The sequence below is a fragment of the Dermacentor variabilis genome, chromosome 3, assembly GCF_050947875.1.
Source record: "Dermacentor variabilis isolate Ectoservices chromosome 3, ASM5094787v1, whole genome shotgun sequence".
Taxonomy (NCBI): Eukaryota; Metazoa; Arthropoda; class Arachnida; order Ixodida; family Ixodidae; genus Dermacentor; species Dermacentor variabilis.
In genome coordinates, this window is record NC_134570.1 from 167,618,192 (window position 1) to 167,641,055 (window position 22,864).

Below are 22,864 nucleotides of genomic sequence, written 5' to 3' on the forward strand. Positions count from 1 at the left end.
GCCAAACAAGCACCACTGACCGAGCACCGTATCACGGGTGATACTGCGCCACCGATTCGACAAAATCCCTACCGTGTAACTCCAAAGGAACGCGAACAGATTCAAAGGCAATTGGCGAAGATGCTCAAGGATGATGTGATATACCCTTCGAAAAGTTCTTGACCGTTTCCCATGGTCTTATAATAAAAAATAAAGCCGGCAGTTAGCGACTCTGCATGGATTACCGCAAATTAAACTAGGTCACGAAGAAAGACGTGTATCCGCTGCCACGCATCGACGATTCGCTGTACAGGCTGCGGCATGCACGTTATTTTTCATCAATAGACCTACCAAGCGGGTATTGGTGGATCGAGTCCGATGAGAGAGATCGTGAGAAAACTGCCTTCGTGACCCCCGACGGTCCTTACGAATTTGAGGTCCTTCCTTTCAGTTTGTGCTCAGCGCCTGCCACTTTTCAGCGTGTAATGGACACCGTACTGTCCGGCCTGAAGTGGCAAACACCCTTTGTCTATCTACACGATGTCATAGTGTCCTCAGCTACATTTGAGGAGCACTTAAGCCGGCTGCTCACTGCACTCCAAGCCATACGCTCGGCTGGCCTGACGTTAAAAGCCGAGAAATGTGGTTTTGGTTTGAGTGAACTGTGCTTCCTCAGCTACGTTTTCAGTCACGTGGGTGTGTGACCTGATCCAGCCAAAATAGACACTGTGTTAAAGTTCCACACACCATCCTACAAGAAGGCAGTGAGGTGCTTCTTGGGGCTGTGCGACTACTACCGACGTTTTACTGCGAATTTCGCATGTATTGTTGCGTCGTTACACCGAGACGAGACGATGTTCCCTTTCTGTGGGGAGAAAGTGAGAAAGTAGGACTTAGCGAATTAAGCCAATGCCTGCAAACGCCTCCTGTTCTTGCGCACTTTGACCAAGATGGCCATACAGCACTTCCCACTGTCACGAAGAATGTTGGTCTGGGTGCCGTACTGATGCAGTGGCAAGACGGCTCCGAAAAGTAACCGCCTACGCTAGCCGAACTCTCTCTCGTACGGAGCAAAACTACTCAACTACCGAGAAGGAATGCTTCGCCGTGGTGTGGGCGGTTATCAGATTTCGCCCGTATTTGTGCGGCCGTTCATTCAAGGTTGTCAGCGATCGTCATTCTCTTTGTTGGCTGAGTAACTTGAAAGACCCATCTGGCCGTCTCGAGCACTGGAGTCTTAGGCTTCAGGAGTTCTACATGACCATCATTTACAAATCAGGAAGTGAATCAGGAATCAAGTGTTAGTTCGTTCAACTAACACTTGATTTTTCACTTTTACAATTAACAAACCAGCCTACTCGTATCAATAACATTTTAGATCTTGTTCTATCATCCGCGTCCGAGAGGATTAACACTATCACTTTTACGGATGGGTTCACCGACCACCGGTTGTTACAATTCACAGTTCATACACCTTCGTGCTCACGTCACCTGAAAACTAAACAAGAATTTGATTACAAAAGAGCAAACGTCAGCGCTATTAACCATGGTATGGAAAGCTTCACGTCCTCATTCTTAGCAACTTTTTCTGAGCGGACAGTGAACGAGAATTGATGCCTGTACAAAGAGAAGTTAAGGGAATTAGCACATGCGCATATACCAAAGGTTTCATTTCGCGTTAACTCAACGAAACCTCGGTTCACTAAAGTTCTTCTTACTCTAAAGAATAAAAAGAAGCGTCCTTACAGGACTGCCAAACGTGTAGACACACCTGTGTCTTGGAGCAAACATAAGTCTTGTGATGCAGCCTACTTTAATGCCCTGCGTCAAGCCAAGCAAAAGTACTGTTCTTCCGATCTGCAATCACTGCTTGAAAACAACCCAAAAAATTTTGGAAAACGATCTCTCCTGTTAAAGATTCCGACATTTCACAAATACTTGATAGTTATGGCTTGCCAATTGCACGAGAGCTTTCAGCATCTATCTTTAACAATTACTTCACGTCCGTCTTTACAAAGGAATACCATTCAAATATACCAACACCCATCGAACTCTATTATACATACATGGCCCCCATCAATATAACAACCACTGGTGTTGCTGAGCTGATCAACAAGCTCAAGATGTCAATTTCTTCCGGCATGGACGGTAAAAACTCAAAAATCTTAAAATATACTGTAGTTTCCTCTAGCACAGTGCTTTCCTGCTTGTTTCAACAGTCCCTCTCAACAGGGGAAGTTCCGTATGACTGGAAGCTCGGTAAAGTTATACCTTTCTTTAAATCTGGCGAAAGCGCTGTTAACAATTACCGTCCAATATCACTAACAAGCGTTCCCCGTAAGTTAATAGAACACATAATCTTTTCAAACGTAGCAAATCACTTGGAAATTAACAAGTTCTTCTTTAAACATCAGCATGGTTTTAGAAAAGGACTATCGTGTGATACGCAACTATTCGAATTGACTGCGAATATTTTCCTAAACATGGATAAGGGCGTACAAACAGATTCCATTTTCATAGACTTCGCTAAGGCTTTCGATCGCGTTGCTCATTGCCGTCTAATAGCTAAACTGTCATGCTTAAACATCGATTCTCTAACAGTATCTGGGATAAGAAATTTCTTGTCATTCCGTAAGCAATTCACTGTCGTCGATAACTTAATTTCCAGTATCAGCGATGTAACATCTGGTGTACCACAAGGAAGCGTACTCGGACCATCACTTTTTCTGATCGATATTAACGACCTGCCATCCGAAATAACGTCATCCATTCGCTTGTTCGCAGACGATTGTGTGATATATCGTGAAATCTGCTCACTTTCCGATCACGTCGCTCTCCAACGAGATCTTGACCGTATTACCACAGAACACCTATACAAATTTAGAGAAGGGAAACTGTACCTTCCACAGTGCTACGTAAATAAGCGTAGCGGTGGCGTCGTGAACTAAAGTATGTGACCACGGGTGGCGCTGTACAACAGGAAACGGAAACGGGGTTTTGCACAGTATGGTCGCTTTACCTACTGGGTTCTGGCTGATGCGCATCGATCGTGCTCCCGCCAGTTAGGTTGCTGTGTGGCAAACGTAGCGCCTACATATGTATGTAGGCGCTACGTTTGCCACACAGCAACCAAACTGGCGGGAGCACGATCAAGGCGCAGCAGAATATATGTAGCGCTGAGTCATATCGAGTTAAGGCACACTCTGAACTGACTTTTAAGGGCATCCCGAGCGGTTTTTCGTTTATTACGCCGCCGTTACCCCGAGTTGTGCCGCCGCGCTCCAGCTGTTGCATTTCGTGTATGGCTACTGACAGAGTGCGGTTTCCAGGTGGCACGATGGCCTCGACTGGAATAAACGCACACACCAAAGATTGAGTAAGCTTGAAAATATTTTATTTGCATTTTACAAGTACAACAAAAAGCACACGTCTACGGATCCACACAAACGCGGTTACATAGTCAAGAACATAGTGAAGAAATGGCTCATTAATAAGGGTAGCACAGACGCACAAGAAAGAAGACCTAAGCTACAAAACGTACAGTCGGCTGCTAAACATAACTTCCCTGTCACCGCGTGTCACTTTTATACAGCATCTTTAGAGCACTACCAGGCCGGGTAATTTGGCGAAAAGAACGCAACAGCTTACGGCCGTCAGCTGCCTCTTCCTTACGGGTGTCATAATTATCCTAATCTCCGCATCAACGTCGTGCAAGTCCGCATACAGGTATCTGTATCTGAACCACATGTGCCAGCTTAATACATGTGTAGTGAAATTATGATAACCACTGCGTCTTATCAAACGTATTGGTTTTGCAAATGCGCATTACAGCTGACGGAACGACATACTGTAAGTGAAGCACAAGAGAACAAGGACAAAAGGAGGATGCAACACTTGAAGAAGAAGTGAAGAATTAGTAGGCGTACAGCAAACAAGCGATGACGGAGAACACACAATGATGCATCGGGTGTTCTGTGACATCGGTTTGCGTACTTACGGTGTTATGGAGATCAACGGCATAAAAACGTACCTTCAAGCGTATTCCGTCAACCTCCGCCGCATCCATTATGATAATCAACGCCTAAACCAGATGAGGCACTATTTTTTGCCAAGAGTAGACCTCTTTACAGCAAGTCTGTGTAATGACTCGCAGACGAAACCAGCATGCTTTCGAAAATGTTTTACCGCCGTAGTATTCGAACGCCAACGGCCAGGAAACACATCGATACCAATAGGCTGTCGGCTGTCAGTGGTTAATCAAGTGCAAAAACATTGACGCTATGACTAAAAAGCAGCTTCAACAATCAAATTTAAAAAAAATCAACTGCCTATTTGCCTGAGGTAAAAAAACATCCTTAGACACCTCGATTGTTCATGTCAATGGTTTGTGTAAATTAAAAAAAATCAGCATGCTCAGCGCCCCTAGCAGAGAAAGCACCAATTAAAGTATTCGACCAAATTACAGTAGCTCCACTTGCGCGCTTACGCTGAAACGCGCCTCGATTGATTTTTCGCCCTCTGTGGCCATTTGTTGAACTTGAGAGTGTGCGGGGCCTGGTATTACTAACTGGTGCTCTTCTTGGCAAATGACTCTAAACACTGATAAATGCAAACTAATAACATTCACCCGCAAAAAGACATTTTCCGCTTTCGATGACTCATTTGATAAAAACCCCGTCACACCCACCAACTCATACAAGTACCTCGGCATTGTCCTTACACCTACCCTGTCATGGTCAGCGCACATCGAAAAATAACTGCTAAAGCTTCACGTACGCTCGGTTATCTTAAACGCAACCTGCGTGATGCTCCTGTCATAACCAAACAAATCGCTTATCAGTCTTTCGTAAGGCCACGACTGGAATTCGCAGCCCCTATGTGGTCACCTCTCCAAGCTTACCTAATCGAGACTCTCGAATCGGTCCAAAACCGCGCCACCCGCTTCACTGTCAGACATTATCACCGCGACTCTAGCGTGAATAGCATTAAGTCATCTTTATCTCTCTCATCTTTTGAATCACGAAGAACCATAGGATTGCTTTGTCTATTTCACAAGCTAATCCATAGCACGCGTCCGTCCACTCTGCCGCTCACTCGTCCATCTCGTACGTCGCGGCGTTTGCATAATCATCTGTTTGCAGCGTATCTTTGGCCGAACAAATGCTTTCAATTCTTCCACGTTACCACATGCCATTCAGCATTGGGATAACCTACCAAACGACATAGTTGACATTTATGACCCAGTATCCTTCAAAGGACGCTTATGCATATTATTTCCATAATTCGTCACAACTAGATCATACTGCGCACCTAAGTAAATACTTGTAGCGAAGTTGTACAGGTTTTTCTTTTTGTTTTGTTTGAATGTTTGTTTTGAATTGCTTTAACATTATTAGAGACTTGTTCTTTCGCCTTCACCTGCTGCCATTTGTATAATTTCTTGGTACTCCTTTTTGTTACTTCACACAGTCGTTTGTTTCATTTATCGCGTTATTTATATTGTTAGATATTTGTTCTTTCATGTTTACTCGCTAACAATGTATAATTTCTTTTTACTCCTTTCTTTTTTCCTAATTCCCTGTATCCTCTCCTCACGCAATACTCCTTCAGGAGCCTGTGAGGTAAATGAATAAATACATAAATAGGCACACCGACGCCGACTGCCTCGAGGGGTTACCCGGCGAGACCGCAGGTAACGACGACGTGGACGTGGACGCTGCATTTCTGGGTGTCGTCGACGCAGTCATCACTTCACAGGAGCAGCGTCGCGACCGCGAGCTGCTCCCACTCATTAATTTCTTGGAAGGCCGAAGACGTTGCGCGACTCTACGCCAGGGGTCTGCCGTCGTTTTGTCTCCGGAATGATGTTCTATATAAGAACCTATCTGCCAGTGGTAGCACGTACCTGCTTGTTCCGCCATAACTTCGAAAAAGCTACTAAAAGCATGCCACGATGAAACCACCGCAGGTCATGTACGTTACACGATGGCACTGTCCCGACACCGACGGAAGCGCTACAGGCCGAAGGTATCCGCTGCTGTAAAACGTCAAGTACAAACAGATGTGGACTGCCAAAGACGGAAAGCCCCTCCCAGCAAGCCCGCAGGCCTCTTACATCCGGTCGAGATACCAGGCCAGCTATTCGCCCAAGTTGGAATGGATTTCGTGGGCCCATTTCCAACTTGTACAGCTGGCAACTGATGGATCATCGTTGCCACCGATTACATAACGCGCTACGCGGAGACGAAAGCTACACAGTCGGGCACAGTAGCGGAAGCAGCTTAGTTTTTCATTGAAAACGTCGTCATAGGCACGCGGCCGCAAAGTAGTCATCACAGACAGGGGAACTGCCTTCATTGTCGAACTTCTTGACTCGCGTCACAAAGTCCGCGGAACAAGCCGCCGGAAAACAACGGAATATCATCCCCAGACGAAGGGACTAACTGGGCGTCCTAATAAGACCCTCGCAGACATGCTATGCATGTATGTCGACGTAGAACATAAGAACTGGGATCAGGTTTTGCCTTGCGTAACATTCGCCTACAATACCGCTTAACAAGAAACTACTGGAGCGACACCATTCAGCTTAGTCCATGGAAGCGAAGCCACAACTACGCTGGATGCCGTGCTGCTGAACGAATTTCACGAGCTACCTACCGACGTTGACGAATTTACTCAGCGCGCCGAAGAAGCCACACAGCTTGCCCGCACACGTATCGGAATTCAGTGAGACCAAGATGAAAAGCGGTATGATCTTTGTCGCCCGGAGTGTAGAAAACGAGCCTGCGTCAAAGTGTGGGTCTGGATACCCATACGCCGTCGTGGACTCACCGAGAAACTCCTAAGACGTACTTTGGGCCGCACATAGTGAGCCGCCGCCTGAGCGAGGCGAATTACGAGGTTATTCCTGGCAGTGGCCGCAAGCAAGGGGTGCATGTGGTAAGGATGGAGCCGTACTTGTCGAACTAACTTTCTTCTTATTGTGTTTGTGAGCCTCCTGTTGTACTCTATCCCATTGTCCCGATGTCTCGCTTAAATTGCGTATCGGGTTGATGCCTCCTTCGGACGGACGCAAATGCCGCGCTAGTACTCTGATGACGAAGCGGACAATGCGAGTATGAATGAGCGTTGCCTAAATGAGAGGCTGCGCGTGAGTGTGCCGAAATGAGAGGCAGCGAGTTACTTTTCTGTGGTGGAAAGAAAGAAAGCAAAAAAGGGAGCTGTCCAAACCAGGAATGTGCATGCGATTGCCTATTTGAGCCTTTATGGTCAAACTTAAGGAATGTTCCAACCTATTTTTTTATTGCAATTAAACTTATTAGGCTATTGTTCCTCTTGCGGTTTGTACCTTGCTTCTAGCTCCTTTACTCCGGTGTTACTGTCTAATTGCAGCTCGTCGGTACCGAGCCCATTTCAACAAGCACAACGGAACGATGCTGTTTCTGCTCAGCCGCGATCACGGGCTTTGCATCAAGACATTAATTCTCAGTTAGCACTCACCGGCACGTAGAAACATGCACGTTTCGTAATTCGCATACTTCCCAAGCTTAGCAATTTTCTCAAAATATATTATTCTTTTCTTTCAGTGTCGATTACATGTATCCACGTCACTCTCATCAATGTTACACTATAAACTAGTGTCATAATTGCCTTATACTAAATTAATTAGTATAGATTATCTTACTACATAATCTTCCACAACCACATTCCATGTGCATCTCCAATTAAATGCTAATCGCCTTAACAATGATACGCGTTTACAAAGGCGTAGTTCAACCTGAATTCCTTGGCTCCTTTATTATGTATGCATATTATTATTATAAATATTATTATTATGTATGTATGCTCTATGCATAATTATTTTCTGTGCAGCCGGGGTGAGGTTCCATCCGGGGTTGAGCAAGTCAATATTCGGACGAATTTCTGCCACAAAGAGAGGCAGCGACATCCTCCGGCGTACGAAAGGCAAAACACTTGCGAAACTTGAGAAGACATGCTTATATATCACGGCCTAAGTCCCCTTAGCACTTTGATAATTAGCTGTCATCTACCACCGAGCCAACGACCTCAATGTTGTTAGCATATTGAACTCTGCGCAATAATTCGTATTAATATATTCTGGCATCATATATACGGCTACACTATTTCAGCATTTCACTAGCGCACAAGCCCAATGTCAGAATCTAATTCTAAAGGACTTGCGCGTAGGGGACAGTGCCATACGGCTAGAACTTAGCTACGCTAGCGCTGAAAACAATATGGTTCTGGCAACCGCGCTGGACGCATTTCTTGCGAGGAATGCACGGCTGCTGACTCGTGAGTCTAAACTAGTCTTCAAACGCCTGCAGGTCGAAAACATGTTCATAAATTTCATGTGCATTGGCCTCATCAAAACATTATGAAACATGTTGCAGCGTTAAAAGGAAGAAGTGACACCGGAAAGCGGGAGGAATGAGTACTACATTATTAAAAATAAAAAATCAGTGTATATAATCGCCATATAGCCCAGCAGAATCCGTGGGTGTATCCTCATCTTATTGCTTTCAATTAGCGTTGTCCTGCCCCTGAACTGTGATCGCACGCTTTCGATAAAATGAAGACAATTTGAAGTGCGATCGTATGCTTTCAATAACCTGACCACACGCACTCGTCAGAATCGATATCATCTGACTTTAGAAAAAGGCGGTCCGATATTTCTGGAACCAAACCGCTTCCTACAAGAATATTTTTTACCTCTCTCTCTCTTCTTCTAAACAGTTTTGCGAAGGAATACGCGCCAATGACGCCCAATTATGTCCCTGTCGGATATCAGCCTATGCGTCTAGGAGGTTGGGGAGTTATTTCAACAACTTTCGTAGACTGGCCCCTTAGTAAAATGAGGGTGAACGGGGACGGAGAGATCACGCAAATTTCTTGAATGTCTTCCTATCCATAGAAAAAAAACGGGGAATCCGGGAGATGAATTCAAGACGCACCCACCCACCTCACACCCCCTCCCCTTTAGACGTACCCCACCTATATATACTGTGGCGAGGAAAGCAAACGTCGCCTTGAAGACAAGCCCACTTGTCGAAACGTTGGCTCCTGCTTTCACCTTGTTCTCGTTTCGCTCATCGTCTTTCTATGCACAGTGGCTCGTGCAGCTTTAATTTTTGCCCCTGTTTCTGTACTCCTTATTGATCGTGCCCCTTTTCTGACGGCTGTTCAGCTTTCAGCAGCCACGGATGCGGCCAGAAAAAATTTACCTTTTTTCACATTCCAGGAGTCATATAAAAATCGCTTTTTCCGCAATGAGGGGCGAGCACGCCCAAGCCTACGCCGGCGCTTACATGTGGTTAGCGCTTTATGGCTACAATAAGGAAGCTCGGAAAAGAAACCATTTGCCTGGATCCCGATATTGAAACACGTGCAAGCATGCCTACAGAAATTCAGAGACAGGCCTAGGCGAAACAAGCCAATCCTGTGTAATATTCCGGATTCCGACTAAAGTTGGATTGAAGTAATCAAAATGTGCTGTCAGACTTGTCACCTCCAGTTGGTAACGAACTTTCAAGCGAGATCATAGAACGGGCCCATCGTACTGCCGTCTTCTATGTCTCGAAGTCTCCTCCTGAGGTCGGCATCTACATACATAGCAGTATCAGTGCAGGCCATTTGGTAATTCATGATTTTGGGAAGCTACCGCAAGGAACACGTGAGACATGGTGGCTTAGTGACCGCTTCGTGCTGCCCGCCGTGGTTGTTTCGTGGCGATGCTGTTGAGCTCCTAAGCACGTGGTCGTGGGATCGAATCCCGGCCACAGCGGTCGCATTTCGATGGGGGCGAAATCTGAAAGCACAGTGTACTTATTATTAAGTGCACGTTAAAGGGCCCCAGGCGGTCCAAATTTTTGGAGTGCCCCACTAAGGCGAGCCTCATAATCAGATCGTGGTTTCAACACGTAAAACTACACACTTTTATTTAACCGCTTCGTGTTGGTTTTTTCTTCCATCTTCTTCTAACTTCACCGAATCTGGACACATACCCTTCTCAGAAGACTTTTTGCCCGCTACAGGCTTCTGAAGAAAAAAATCTATTAGAAATCGCTAAAAGCCCGCCACAGCCTGGGCAATTGATGTCACGATACAATGCGCTAATCGTCAACAAGACATGTTACGAGGGGCGTTCAATAAAGATTCCGTCTGACCCACTTCCTTTGTACTGAGAGCAACGAAACTTCGCAGATTTATTAGTCCTTCTCTACATAGGAGCCACCCAGGGTCACACACTTCTCCCATTTTTTTTCGCAACTGTAAACACCTCCCTTGTAAAAGTCGACAGGTTGCACCAAAAGCCATGTTGTGACTTCAGTCTCATCATCTGGGAAATGCTCACCCTTCAAATATTACTTCATTGTTCGAAAGAAGTGGACGTACGATGGTGCGAAGTCGGGTGAATAAGGGGGATGCGGCAGAATTTCAAAGCCGCAGCAGCCTGCTTCCATCTGGGCAACATGTGAGTTGTGAAGTGGGGAATTGTCTTGCAGAAGGCGGACACCTTAGGCGAGCATGCCACATCTCTTGGTTCTTATGGCCTTCAGCAATTTCCGCACTAGTGAAGCATAGTATGCCCCAGTAATTGTGGCACACTTTGCTAGGAAATCCATGAAGTGCTGGTCCCAAAAGACTGTGAGCATGACCTTGCCCACCGAGGGCTGGGCGCGTGCCTTCTTTGGAGGTGGTGAGTCCAACTGCTTGCATTGCATCGACTAGACTTTAGTCTCCGGATCATAATGATGGACCCAGCTTTCATACTGTGTAATCAGTCTGTTTAAAAGTCGTCCTGGTTTTCATGGCGCACGGTCAAAAGAGCCTGGGAGTATTCGACTCATTGCTGCTTTCGGAAAGATGTGAGTAGCCGGGGAACCCAGCGAGCGGATACCTTACGCATATGAAGACGGTCCTGAATGATTTTTTCCACGAACCCCACAATAATCTTGACATTTTGGGCTCAGTCTCGAACGGTTACGCGGCGATTTCCCAAAATGACGGTCTTCACATGCCGGATGGTGTGTTCATCGATAGCGGAGTGGGGTTGCCCTGCAATCGGAGCCGCGTCCACCTAGGTCCGACCCCATTTGAATTGACGACGCCAGTTCTTCACTAGATGCCAGTTCCTCGCCGCAGTGGTAGCATAGCGGTCATCGATCGGGTGCTTGCCACACCTCTGATTTCCTCGCGGGTGTTCGGCGGTCGTCGAAGTAAAGTAGCGGAGCTGTCGGAGAGGCTTGCGCCGATTGCAACGAGACTGGCGACGCAACATAAGTAGGTGCGAAAGCTTGGGCGGGGCTCAGTAATGTTTCTGCGTAAGTCTTGCGCCGCGACTCACTTGGCAGAGGTGGTGCTTCACTACTGGAGAGAGATGCCTGCAGTGTCTGCTGTACTTCGTTGCGTACGACGCTGGCGAGGGAGCTGACTGGCGGTGGCGACGTACCGTGGTGCTTCTGCAGCTCGTCGCGAACCACGGAGCGAATCAGCTCGCAAAGCAAGGCGACATCGCACCCGAAGCCTACCGGCGTATCCGGAGTACAGGCGACATTTACTTGTCGGTTGTACATGTTCGACCGTTGCTGAAGCGTCTTCTCCATTGCGGTGGCTTCGGTGAGGAACTCCACGACAGTCTTGCGTGTATTCCGAACGAGACCGCCAAACAGCTGTTCCTTTACGCCTCTCATCAGAGGCCGCACCTTCTCTTCCGACATGCTCGGATCGGCACGCTGAAAGAGACGCGTCATGTCCTCCACGTACGTCGAGACGCTCTCTTTGGGCTTTTGGACGCGTTGATGATGGGTTCTCTCCGCTTTTTTCGGCAATCGGGGCTGAAGCAAGTCTCCAGTAGCTTGTGCTGGAATTCAGGCCAGGATGACAGGCAACTTTCGCGGTTCATAAAACTCGTGCGAGCACCGTCCTAGAGGCTGAAGTAGACGTTCCTGAGTTTGGCGCTGTTGTCCCGCTCGTTAAACGCAGCCACATGGTCGAACTCCGCCAGCCAGTCTCCCACGTCTTCAAATGTGTCGCCATGAAAAGCCGTCGGCACTTGGGGGTTCAGCAGCGTTAGGTAAGTCGGTGTCACCCTTTCCGTAGAAGTCGCAGTGGTCGCAGTCATCACTTTTTTCTGGAGGTTTCCAAATTCTGGGGCGAGGCCTCGGACTCGCCGGCTTGTGCGGTGAGCTGGAGTCAACTCTAATTGTGCGAGGTTCTTGCTGCCCAGTGGGGTCCCCTGCATAAGTTGGGTGTACCCAGCACATTTACCAAATTGTTGCGTATACCCCGCTGAAGTATACACGATGAATGGGGATCCAGGCGTTTGTACTTCACGAAACGTAACCGTTGACACGCGATGAAGAGACGAACCTCCTTCTCTTCTTCTTCAGTCCCCTTGCTGTGCCACACCATGTGGCAATATGATGGGGAATCCTCCCCATAAACCTCTTTTATCTCATCGAACGTCTCTCTTGGAGTGCGGCATTTCAAGTACAGGAACTTATTGACTGCTCTATAATCCACTGCTTCCATTATCACAGCTCACAGCACCTGTAATAGAAAGACCGTTATTAGTTCAGAGTTGCACATTGGCACGTGACCCATAGCGACTTATGTTATTACACATGCGCCATTTCAGCATCCTGCAATAAATAGAAGTGAGTCAGGGGAGATCTTTATTGAACGCCCCTCGTATGTATATGTCGCCAAATCCTACAGCGTGAATGTTTTCATGGAGCTTTTCATGGAGCCCGCAAAGTAATCGTTGCCAAAGCTAGTAGTTGGGAACTTGAAAGGGCACGTGGTGGATTGACATTCCCACACACTTCCTCCGTTCTAGAAATTCTAAGAGTTTTGTAACCAGGCGTTATTTATTACACTAGAAGTAGGTACTTCTGCTTCTGACATCATTGTTCATCATTGGCGTCACAGTGCTGTACGAGATTATGGGACATTTATTGACATGTGCATTTTACATCTACCATCATGATTGCAATAAACTTCAAGAGGGAGGCGTTGCACTCGCCATATATAACTCACTCAAATGACTTCGAATTACTGTCAAGACCACTTTGGAAAGTCTGTCTGGCCATGCGTTGTATTTTGTCACTATAAAAATACTTGGCGCTTCTTATTGTTCACCCACCTAAATCTTTAAAAGGACCTGAAACTCTTTTTGAACATAGTAAGCAAACGAAGGCTGATGTTCACAGAGAATCGGAATATTACTGCACAGCATTCAGCGTGCAAATTACATTCTCGCGACAAAACATTTCACCGGCGATTACAAAACTGCCTAATGCGAAATTTGAGCACAGCTCTATACGTGTTTTCATTCCGCTATATGTTGGCTGGCACGGATAACCTGCCCCGTGTGGTACGCTGCAAATGGAGCGAACTGGGGCGCGGCAACTTCGCTATACTGGAGGTCGCGAGAGGCAGCACGTGGATGACGCCTGGGCGCGATTCGCAGCAGCCGCCACAGACAGACATCCCAGACGATGCGTGCTACTCTGGCGCCATCACGTAGCGATCGTAAGCGCACTACGCTTCTTTCCCACGCTTCCGCCATTCCCTCCTCCTCCACTTCCGGACTCACGGTTCTGCTCCTCCTCCTTTTTTCTCCTCGTGTGTTGCATCTCCCGCTGCGCTCCGCGTTCGCTCTTTCATTCTTCGCAGCGCTCATTCGTTCGGTTATAGCCAAAACGTGCTCAATCCGCGTGCGCCTGCGCGCGTGACCGGGGCGTACGCCTGCTGGGAGAATCGCGTCGCAAAGGTTGGTGTACGCTAAATTGGCACGAGTGAATAGCACACAAACTCGGATAGCGACACGGTCTTTTGACAGCTGGTATTCATGCGTCGGAGCCAAGGTGTTCAAGGTAGGCCACTACCTTTCGCAGCACACGACACTGGCGTCTTCTTGTAGATGTGAGTTCAAGTTTCCGCCTCACCGTGAAAAGGCGACTTTAGGCTCTCACATTTTGTTCTGCAGCCGCATGTGTTGTATTTGGCGTGTCATCCTTGTTTAAAACAATGCGCAGTCATCTTATTTCCGCCTACATTTAACAATTATCGCAATCGCATTGTCCCTAACGTGGGAAGTATACTCGGAAGATGACTTTCAGTTCGCACTGCATTGGCTGGTTGAGCTAAACCTATCGAATCATCCATCGTTCTACGTCACGCGAAATTGATTGTATCGCTGAATGTGATATATCCGAGAATCGCATATATTGCTATTTATACTCGAGTAGCGGCTCGACTACCGCATCCACAGACGATGAAAAAGAAGACGGCTCACGAGCATTTTGCGCGAGGATGGAACAGGCAGGCGCACTCGACTTGAGCAGCCACAGTATCTGCCGCTCTCGTGATCGCGCGGCACCATGGCTGGTCGGTCTAAATAAATAGTAGACACGGTTACCATCTTGTTACTATCGGTTGCCTTCGGTTATCATCGGTTACCTACGCTGCGGGAGCTGCCTAGTACATCTCTCTCGGATTGCGGAACACAACCCTACGAACGAATGTCCCCGCCGCTATCAACGACACTACCAACGCCACTATCTCCAAGCAAGTCGCGTACTGCCAGACGATTCTCTTTCGGAGCTCCAACTTCTACAGGCTCGAGCATGTAGGAAAATCTGCGGCAGGTCGTGATTTCGCGCTACGGCATCACTGTGGCTGCGCCTCGCTCACAACCTACACTGCCGGAGCTGCCTAGTACATCTCTCTCGGATTGCGGAACACAACCCTGCGAACGAATGTCACGGCCGCTATCAATGACACCACCAACGCCACTACCACCATTTCACGCTTTTCGACGACAGCATCTTCAGCGTTCTTCTCCTCAACAGTCTGAATTCCCGGCACGCTCCAAAAACTAGCCAATACGCCTCATCTGTACATGCCGAGTCGCAACGCACAAAGTCAACATGCGCCTTTTGTACGTATTTAAATCGTGCTTCTCTGGGAGGGGGCACCGTAGCGGCGCGACTATCGCCTTCGGAGTCGGTAAAGAAGTCAGCACACGAGTATCTGGTGCGAGGATAGAACACGCGGGCGCACTTTACTTGAGCGGCGCGTTATCGGCCGCTCTCGACATTCCGCTGCACCATGACAGGCCAGCCTATATAAACAGTGGCTACGGCGGCTACCTATTCGCGCCGCCTGCAATACTCGCCTGTGTTCGGCGCGATGGTGCAGTTTCTGTAGTTGTGCTATTGACAGTTTTCAAGAACGCCCCGCACAAGAACTCAGAATACTGCTGCGTATGTCGACAAGTTTCCCCTCTTAACCAGTCAGCGAGCGTATGGGTCTTCGATCGAAGTACAGCTTTCTGATTTGCTCGCGTTTTCTCGTTCATAATTTTTTTCCCTGTCAATTTCAAGAGGGTGCTTGAAGTACAGTGATGCATGAAATATTTTACTTTTTTTGCATATCTAAAGCCACGAGAGCCGAAGTACCTCTTAAATACAGAATGCTTGCTGCTTGTAAATTTTGTGAACAAAATAAAACATTAACTGAAGCAGAAAAACAAAAAGATGTGTTCAGCCATGGGTGAATTTCTCACCGTGTGCACCCGCCGTGGTTGCTTATTGGCTATTGTTTTGGGCTGCTAACAACGAGGTCGCGGGATCATATCCCGGCGCAGGCGGCCCCATTTCATCATCATCATCAGCCTGGTTACGCCCCCTACAGGGCAAAGGCCTCTCCCATACTTCTCCGACTACCCCGGTCACGTACTAATTGTGACCATGTTGTTCCTGCAAACTACTTAATCTCATCCACCCATCTAACATTCTGCCGCCCCTGCTACGCTTTCCTTCCCTTGGAATCCAGTCCATAACCGTTAATGACCATCGGTTATCTTCCCTTCTCATTGCATGTCCTGCCCATGCCCATTTCTTTTTCTTGATTTGAACTAAGATGCCACTAACTCGTGTTTGTTCCCTCACCCAATCTGCTCTTTCCTTTTCACTTCACATTACACCTATCACGCTACTTTCCATAGCTCATTGCGTCGTCCTCAATTTAAGTATAACCCACTTCGTAAGCCTCAAGGTTTCTGCCCCGTACGTGGGTACTGGTAAGACACAGCTGTTATACCCTTTTCTCTTGAGGGATAATGGCAACCTGCTGTTCATTATCTGAGAACGCTTGCCAAACGCACCCAAGCCCATTCTTATTCTTCTGATTATTTCAGTCTCATAATCCGGATCCGCAGTCACTACCTGTCCTAAGTAGATGTATTCCCTTACCACTTCCAGTGCCTCGCTACCTCTGGTGAACTCCTGTTCTCTTTCGAGACTGTTAAACATTGCTTTAGGTTTCTGCAGATTAATTTTTAGACCCACCCTTCTGCTTTGCCTCTCCAGGTCAGTGAACATGCATTGCAGTTGGTCCCCTGAGTTACTAAGCAAGGCAATATCATCAGCGAATCGTAAGTTAATAAGATATTCTCCCTTAACTCTTATCCCCAATTCTTCCTAATCCAGGTCTCTGAATACCTCCTGTAAACACGCTGTGAATAGCATTGGAGAGCGTATTTCCTGGCCTGACTCCTTTCTTTATTGGGATTTTGTTGCTTTCTTTATGGAGGGATAAGGTGGCTGTGGAGCCACTATACATATCATTAAGTATTTTTACATACTGCTCGTCTACACCCTGATTCCGTAATGCTTCCATGACTGCTGTGGTTTCGACTGAATCAAACGCTTTCTCGTAATAAACGAAAGCTATATATAAGGGTTGGTTATATTCCGCACATTTCTCTATCACCAGATTGATAGTGTAAATATGGTCTATTGTTGAATAGCCTTTACGGAATCCTACCTGGTCCTTTGGTTGACGGAAGTCTAAGGTGTTCTTGAGTCTATTTGCAATTACCTTAGTAAGCACTTTGTAGGCCACGGACAGTAAGCTGATCGGTCTATAATTTTTCAAGTCTCTGCCGTCCCCTTTCTTATGGATTATGATTATGTTAATGTTCTTCCAAGATTCGGGTACGCTCGAAGTCATGAGGTATTGCGTATACAGGGTGGCATGTTTTTTCTAGAACAATCTGCGCACCATCCTCCAACATATCCGATTTTCAAAGGCCACATTTCGATGGGGGCGAAATGCGAAAACACCCGTGTACTTAGATTTAGGTGCACGTTAAAGAGCCCCAGGTGGTCCAAATTTCCGGAGTCCCCCACTACGGCGTGCCTCATAATCAGAAAGTGGTTTTGGCACATAAAACCCCAGAATTTAATCAATTCACGGTGCGTAACTATGTTGTACATATGCGGTTAACTTGATGCAGCAAGGAAATGAAGGTCAGGAAGCAAGGGTACAATTCATTATGACTGGCATAAATGCAGTATGTTTCTATAATGGTAGCCTTATGCAACTATATACTCACCAGATGTTTTCAGATAATATTTATATGAAAGGATCTAGTGATTGATATTGCTGATGTGACACCTGAGCCCGTATTCATAAAAGATTCTTATGCTAAAAGCGTTTGTGCCAGCCGGTAGTGATGAAGGACATATAGTTACGTAAGCGGCCTGTACTCCTTGATTACGTAATGCCTATGACTGCTGGTATCGCTGCTGCGTCAAATGCCGTTTCGTTATTTATGAAAGCCATACAGAGAGGCTCATTGTACTCTGCAAACATTTCGATTACCTGATTGATAACATGGATGTGATCCATTGTAGTGTATGCCTTTGAAACATCCGTGTTCCCTTGGTTGACTAAAGTCCAGTGTTGTCCTTATTCTATTGGAGACTATCTTCGTGAATATTTTATATAATACTGGAAGTAAGATAATGGGCCTATTATTCAATTCTATAACATCTCCTTTTTTGAGGATTAGTATAATGTTCACATTTTTTCAGTTTTCTGTGACCCTTGAAGTCGATAGACTCCTGGTATAGAGAGAGAATCACTATGTCTCCTCCATGTTTTAATAAATTTACTGTTATTCCATCTTATCCTGCCGCTTTGCCCGGTTTCATGTCTCGCAAGCTCCTTCTGACATCATCGATAGTCATAAGAAGAGTCTCTGCAACCTGTTCATTGCTGCTTCGAATTGAGGTATCCTCGCACCTCTGGGTACTCTACAGGTCGATATAGAATTATTCCGCTACTTTTAATATACTTTCGAGATTGTTGACGATATTACCCTGTTTATCTTTAGGTACATAGATCTTGGTTTGTCCTATACCAAGTATCGTCGCTGATATCAGGCTCCGCCCATTCTTACGGCTTCCTCAGTCTTTCTCACGTTTTAATTTCGAATATCGCTTATTTGCGCCTTGTTGATCAGTTTTCACAGTTCCGCGATTTCTATCTTATCTCTTGAGTTGGACACTTAAATTTTTTTTGTCGCCTCTTTACTAGGTCCTTTGTTACTTGGGATAAACTTGCCTACTGGTTGCCTTGGTGCTTTGCTTCTCACTTCACCTGCTGCCTCTGAAGCTTCCCTACACTGTAAAACATGTTTCCTTAAAAGGACAGAAATTTTGTGACAGCTGCCTTTCCAGAAAATTTTTGTAAAGCTCTGTTTTCCATTTTTCTTTTTTTTTACTTAACAAGTTCTTTTGTTTTTACATTAAGAGAATTTTTTTGTTCAATGACGGTTATCCCTTTTGCATCACAGGAAAAGTTCCGTTTTCTGTTAAAAATTCTATTACTTTAATAATACTTCCTCTTTTATTTTACAGAAAGTTAATGTGCAAGATCCATCTTGAGGCACAGAACAAGTTCTGTTTTCTGTTATCATTCTTCTTTTACTTAACTTTTTTTTCTTTGCCACTGTACAGAAGTGTTGCGTGTAGAGACAATTGTTTATCGCGTTGAATAACGGGCGAACCAGGAATGCAGCTGAAGCCAACGCTCTGAAAGGACATTTTTCTTCGTAACGGCCGTTGCCGCCCTCACGAAGGCAATTTTCATTGTAGAAACGCTGAATGCAGCCGAGATTCCTTTTTCGACCACTGTATATCACTTGTAGCCACCACTTCCATGTGAGTTTTTCTTATGTTTGGATTTTCTATCGCGCGTCACTTAATGAATGAAAGATAACAAATATCATGAAAATATGCAGCTGGTCTGAAAACCAAAATTATGCTGTGTGGTCAAAGCTGAAAACATTCAACTGTAGCGCAAAACACAAAGGTGACACGTAACGCTTATGTATGTCTCCTTTTTTACTTTACTCAGTTTTCTTGTGCTGCTGTTAGATATGGTCAACGCTTATTGACTCAGTGGCTCTAGGAAATAATTTGTAACGTAGGACTTATTAGACGAAAATGAATTTTTGCTTTATTTTCCGTTAAAATCACTGGACGACTAAATATGAAAAAAGGTATGTTAGTAGAACTGCTTATGCGCACTAGGTTCAGGAAACAAGCAGCATCGCTTTTCCTTCAGGTGTTACAACAGCTTAAAAGTCAATTTCCCAGGCTATAGATGAGCTTCCGCGTACCACAGATCACGCGCGCGTACGTAGAGAAAGAAGAACAGGAAAAAACAGAAACCCTTTCAAAGCAAGGCAAGCGAAGTAAAAACATACGCACATCGTTGCGTGTAATAGGCTCTTATGGCCAACTTAGAAAACTTCCCCGACCCTGCCTGTAAATTTCTTGTGAATTAGTCACGGCATGTATTCATGCACAAAACTGCACAAAATTTGCACAAAATGCGCACACAAGGTGGGCGTCCAGTGTGTATGAGGCATAGCGGTAGGTGTGCATTATGTCATAATGTCCAGATATTGTGAAGTGCACATTCAAGAGAGCAACAGATTTCCAAATGCACATATAATCGAATGTTTTTTCGGTGTAAAAGGAACTGTTCTTTAAAGTCAGGTATTGGTGTAACCATCGTAGCTGAGTCGCAAAACAGCAGGACTGTTCTCTCCTGAAATTTGTTTAACAAATTTTACTCGTGTTTCTTTTAAGAATTATTTTTGGGATGTTACGTGCAAAAATCACGATATTATGAGCCACGCGGTAGCGGGGAATCGGCATCAATTCTCAAGACCAGGGCATCGTTAACGTACCCCTAATGCACGGGACAGAGCTGTCCTTCCATTCTGCCCCCATCAAAATGCGGCCGGTGCGGCCGGGACTCAATCCCGCGGCCTCGTGCTTAGCAGTGCAACACCATATCCACTTAGCCAAAGCGCCGGGTGTTTTTTTTTTTCGATAAACCAAGCAACCAGATATTTCATGGAGTCATTCATGCGTGACAAAGATCATGCGCAACACTGTGGTAAATGATGCTACAAAGAAGAATCAGGCTACAGTTTGTTTCGTACAAAAACAGAGAAGTATTTTATTTTAAAGCAAGAAAAACTGATTGGTAAATTAGCCACATGAAAAGAAAACAGAAACGCTGAACGTTTTACTACAGTGCAAGAGAACCAGCTGATATATCAAACAATAATGGTGTTGAAAAAAATTTTAAATGGCTTCGGCATTACGCTGATGAAGACTTTTGCTTTAAAACTCAATCGCAGAGATACCTGATTACGCAGAGTTTTTTTGTGCGAGGCCATGCTGCTTGCTTGGACGCTGAACCTTGGTTCGTCTCTCAGGGTGTCATGCTGCGGCTGACCTGAAAACAACAGTGGTGCGTTTACATTTATTTATTTATTTATTTTGTTTATTTATACATAATGCAGCCTCAGCGAGGCTATTGCAGAAGTGGGATGAACAACACGCATACAACATTTATAAACAAGATGGCGTGAATTGTTTCGGTGGTAGTGAACGAGTCTTGCCCGGTAATGAATTTCATACTTCAATTGTTGATGGAAAAAACTGTGTTTAAAGGAATCAGTACGGGCAAAAAGGTTGTGATATTTAGAGCATGGTGACTTCTCTAACATGACGGTTTCGAAAGAGTCCAGTAGTTAGGTGGAGAGGAGATGCGAGGAGAATTGATTAACGAGTGAAGAAATTTCAGGTATTCATAACACACATATGACAGTAGCATGATTGTACAGAGCTCAGTGCAGCGATTTAGCGCAATACTTTTTTTTTGGAAGAATGGTTAACAAAGCCCTGAATTGTGTGCGTATGTAAGTACGGCGTGGAAGGTCACTTCCAAATAATGTTTATTCCAGCCACACAACTATTTCGTTTCACTTAACTGCAGAATATTAGTACGTGGCCACTCAGTGGCACCGTATACACTTTGAAACAAACAACTCCCACCATGGGGAGCTGTTTCCGCGCGCGACCGGCTGCCCGGCGCAAGGTTAGCCCGCTACATGACGTTTCATGTTTCGTTTTTTGCTGTTATCGGGAAGCGTGCGCTGCTGCGCGTTTACAGGCGTTGGCAGTTTCGTCAGTTTCGTGGTCCTCGATAGTAGAGTGCTTACGCTCCGCAATCTTTAACCCGTTTCAAGACTCGCACCACGTGCATTGGTGCACGAATAGCTTAAAAACAAGCCCTGCAAGCTTGTTCCAGGTGCCTATAGACAAGAGGTGAGCGCGCACACCCAGGCACATCAGAAGGCGCATGTACACGAACACGGCCCTGCCTATGTGTGTGTTCCATGAGTCTCCGGACGTCGTTGCCCCTTGATTGTGCTACACTACCCTCTTACCATTACAAAAAGCTGACAAATAGATGTTCCTCCTCATTGTCACCTGGTCTATGACTTGTTTGTATTTTTCTGTGCCGAGTCTCATTTTGCAACTTCAGCAGCTTGCCCACCTTTCCATTCCGCCCTCAGTACTTTTTCTGTGTGTCACATTCTACACACGTACTAAGAGCTGAAAATAAATACTGTTCGTGTTTGTGTATTATCTCAGTAATCGCCGATGCGAAATCCGCGCGAACAACCTTCATGTGTAGGCATGATACCCTTTTTTTTTCTTCTGGAAAGCATGAGCATTGCAAGTGTCCTAAATGCAGATTTTTGCAGCTCGTGTTTATTACACAAAGGAGTGCCCAGTAGGTAGGACTTAGTGCCTTAAGTGACGTAATTTTACTGCTAGCCATAGCATTAGGGGTGAAAGAAATGTCGTGACGGCTTATTTTACCTGGTCTTTGATTGAGGAATAGGTCTTTCTGCGAATGTTTTCTATGTTCTGCTGCAAAAGTTGACTGCCTTCTGTTCCCCTTGTCACCGTTACTGAAGTTGTGGTGCATTGCAAAAGAATGTGATAATGTGTACTTATAATGGGGGCACGACACCGCGACTAGAATGGAGCCTTTACCATTTGTGTTCTTCCAGGCTGTCATGCTGCTCGGCGTTGCTGTTCCTGCACCGGTAATGAACATGCTTTCCCGCGAGCAAGTGACGGGGGCAGCGCCTTCCCATCACTGGATGCTACCACCAATTTTGGACCCGGCGCAGCTAACCGGCGGGCAACATCTACGTGTTACCGGGACCGGCATCGCTATCTGCTAGGAGTGCGCCCTAAATAAGCTGCTGCCCACCGACTGCGCGCTGGGGCACGACACCGCGACTAGAATGGAGCCTTTGCCATTTGTGTTCTTCCAGATTAGTTACCTTAAACAGTGTTGCCTAAAAACGTCGAATCGCTGCCTGTTCGTGGTTCCGTGCCCCTGCTACTTGTTAGACATGCTAGCAAGTGGCAAAACTATGTTTTCTCTTGTCTCAGACACTTGTTATTGATGCTTTCGGGTGATATTGAGTCCAAGCCTGGCCCGGATAATGATGCTGTTTTGGCTACTCTATTAGCAACCGTCCAGAGAATTGAATCCGGACAAGTAGACATTCGCAGCGAGCTTCAGGTTAGGAATCAGTGGAAGGCGTCAGTCGACGTTGAACTGAAGCAATTGTCAGCCAGGATTCGGACCGTTGAAGTAGATATAGTTGACGTAAAAAGCG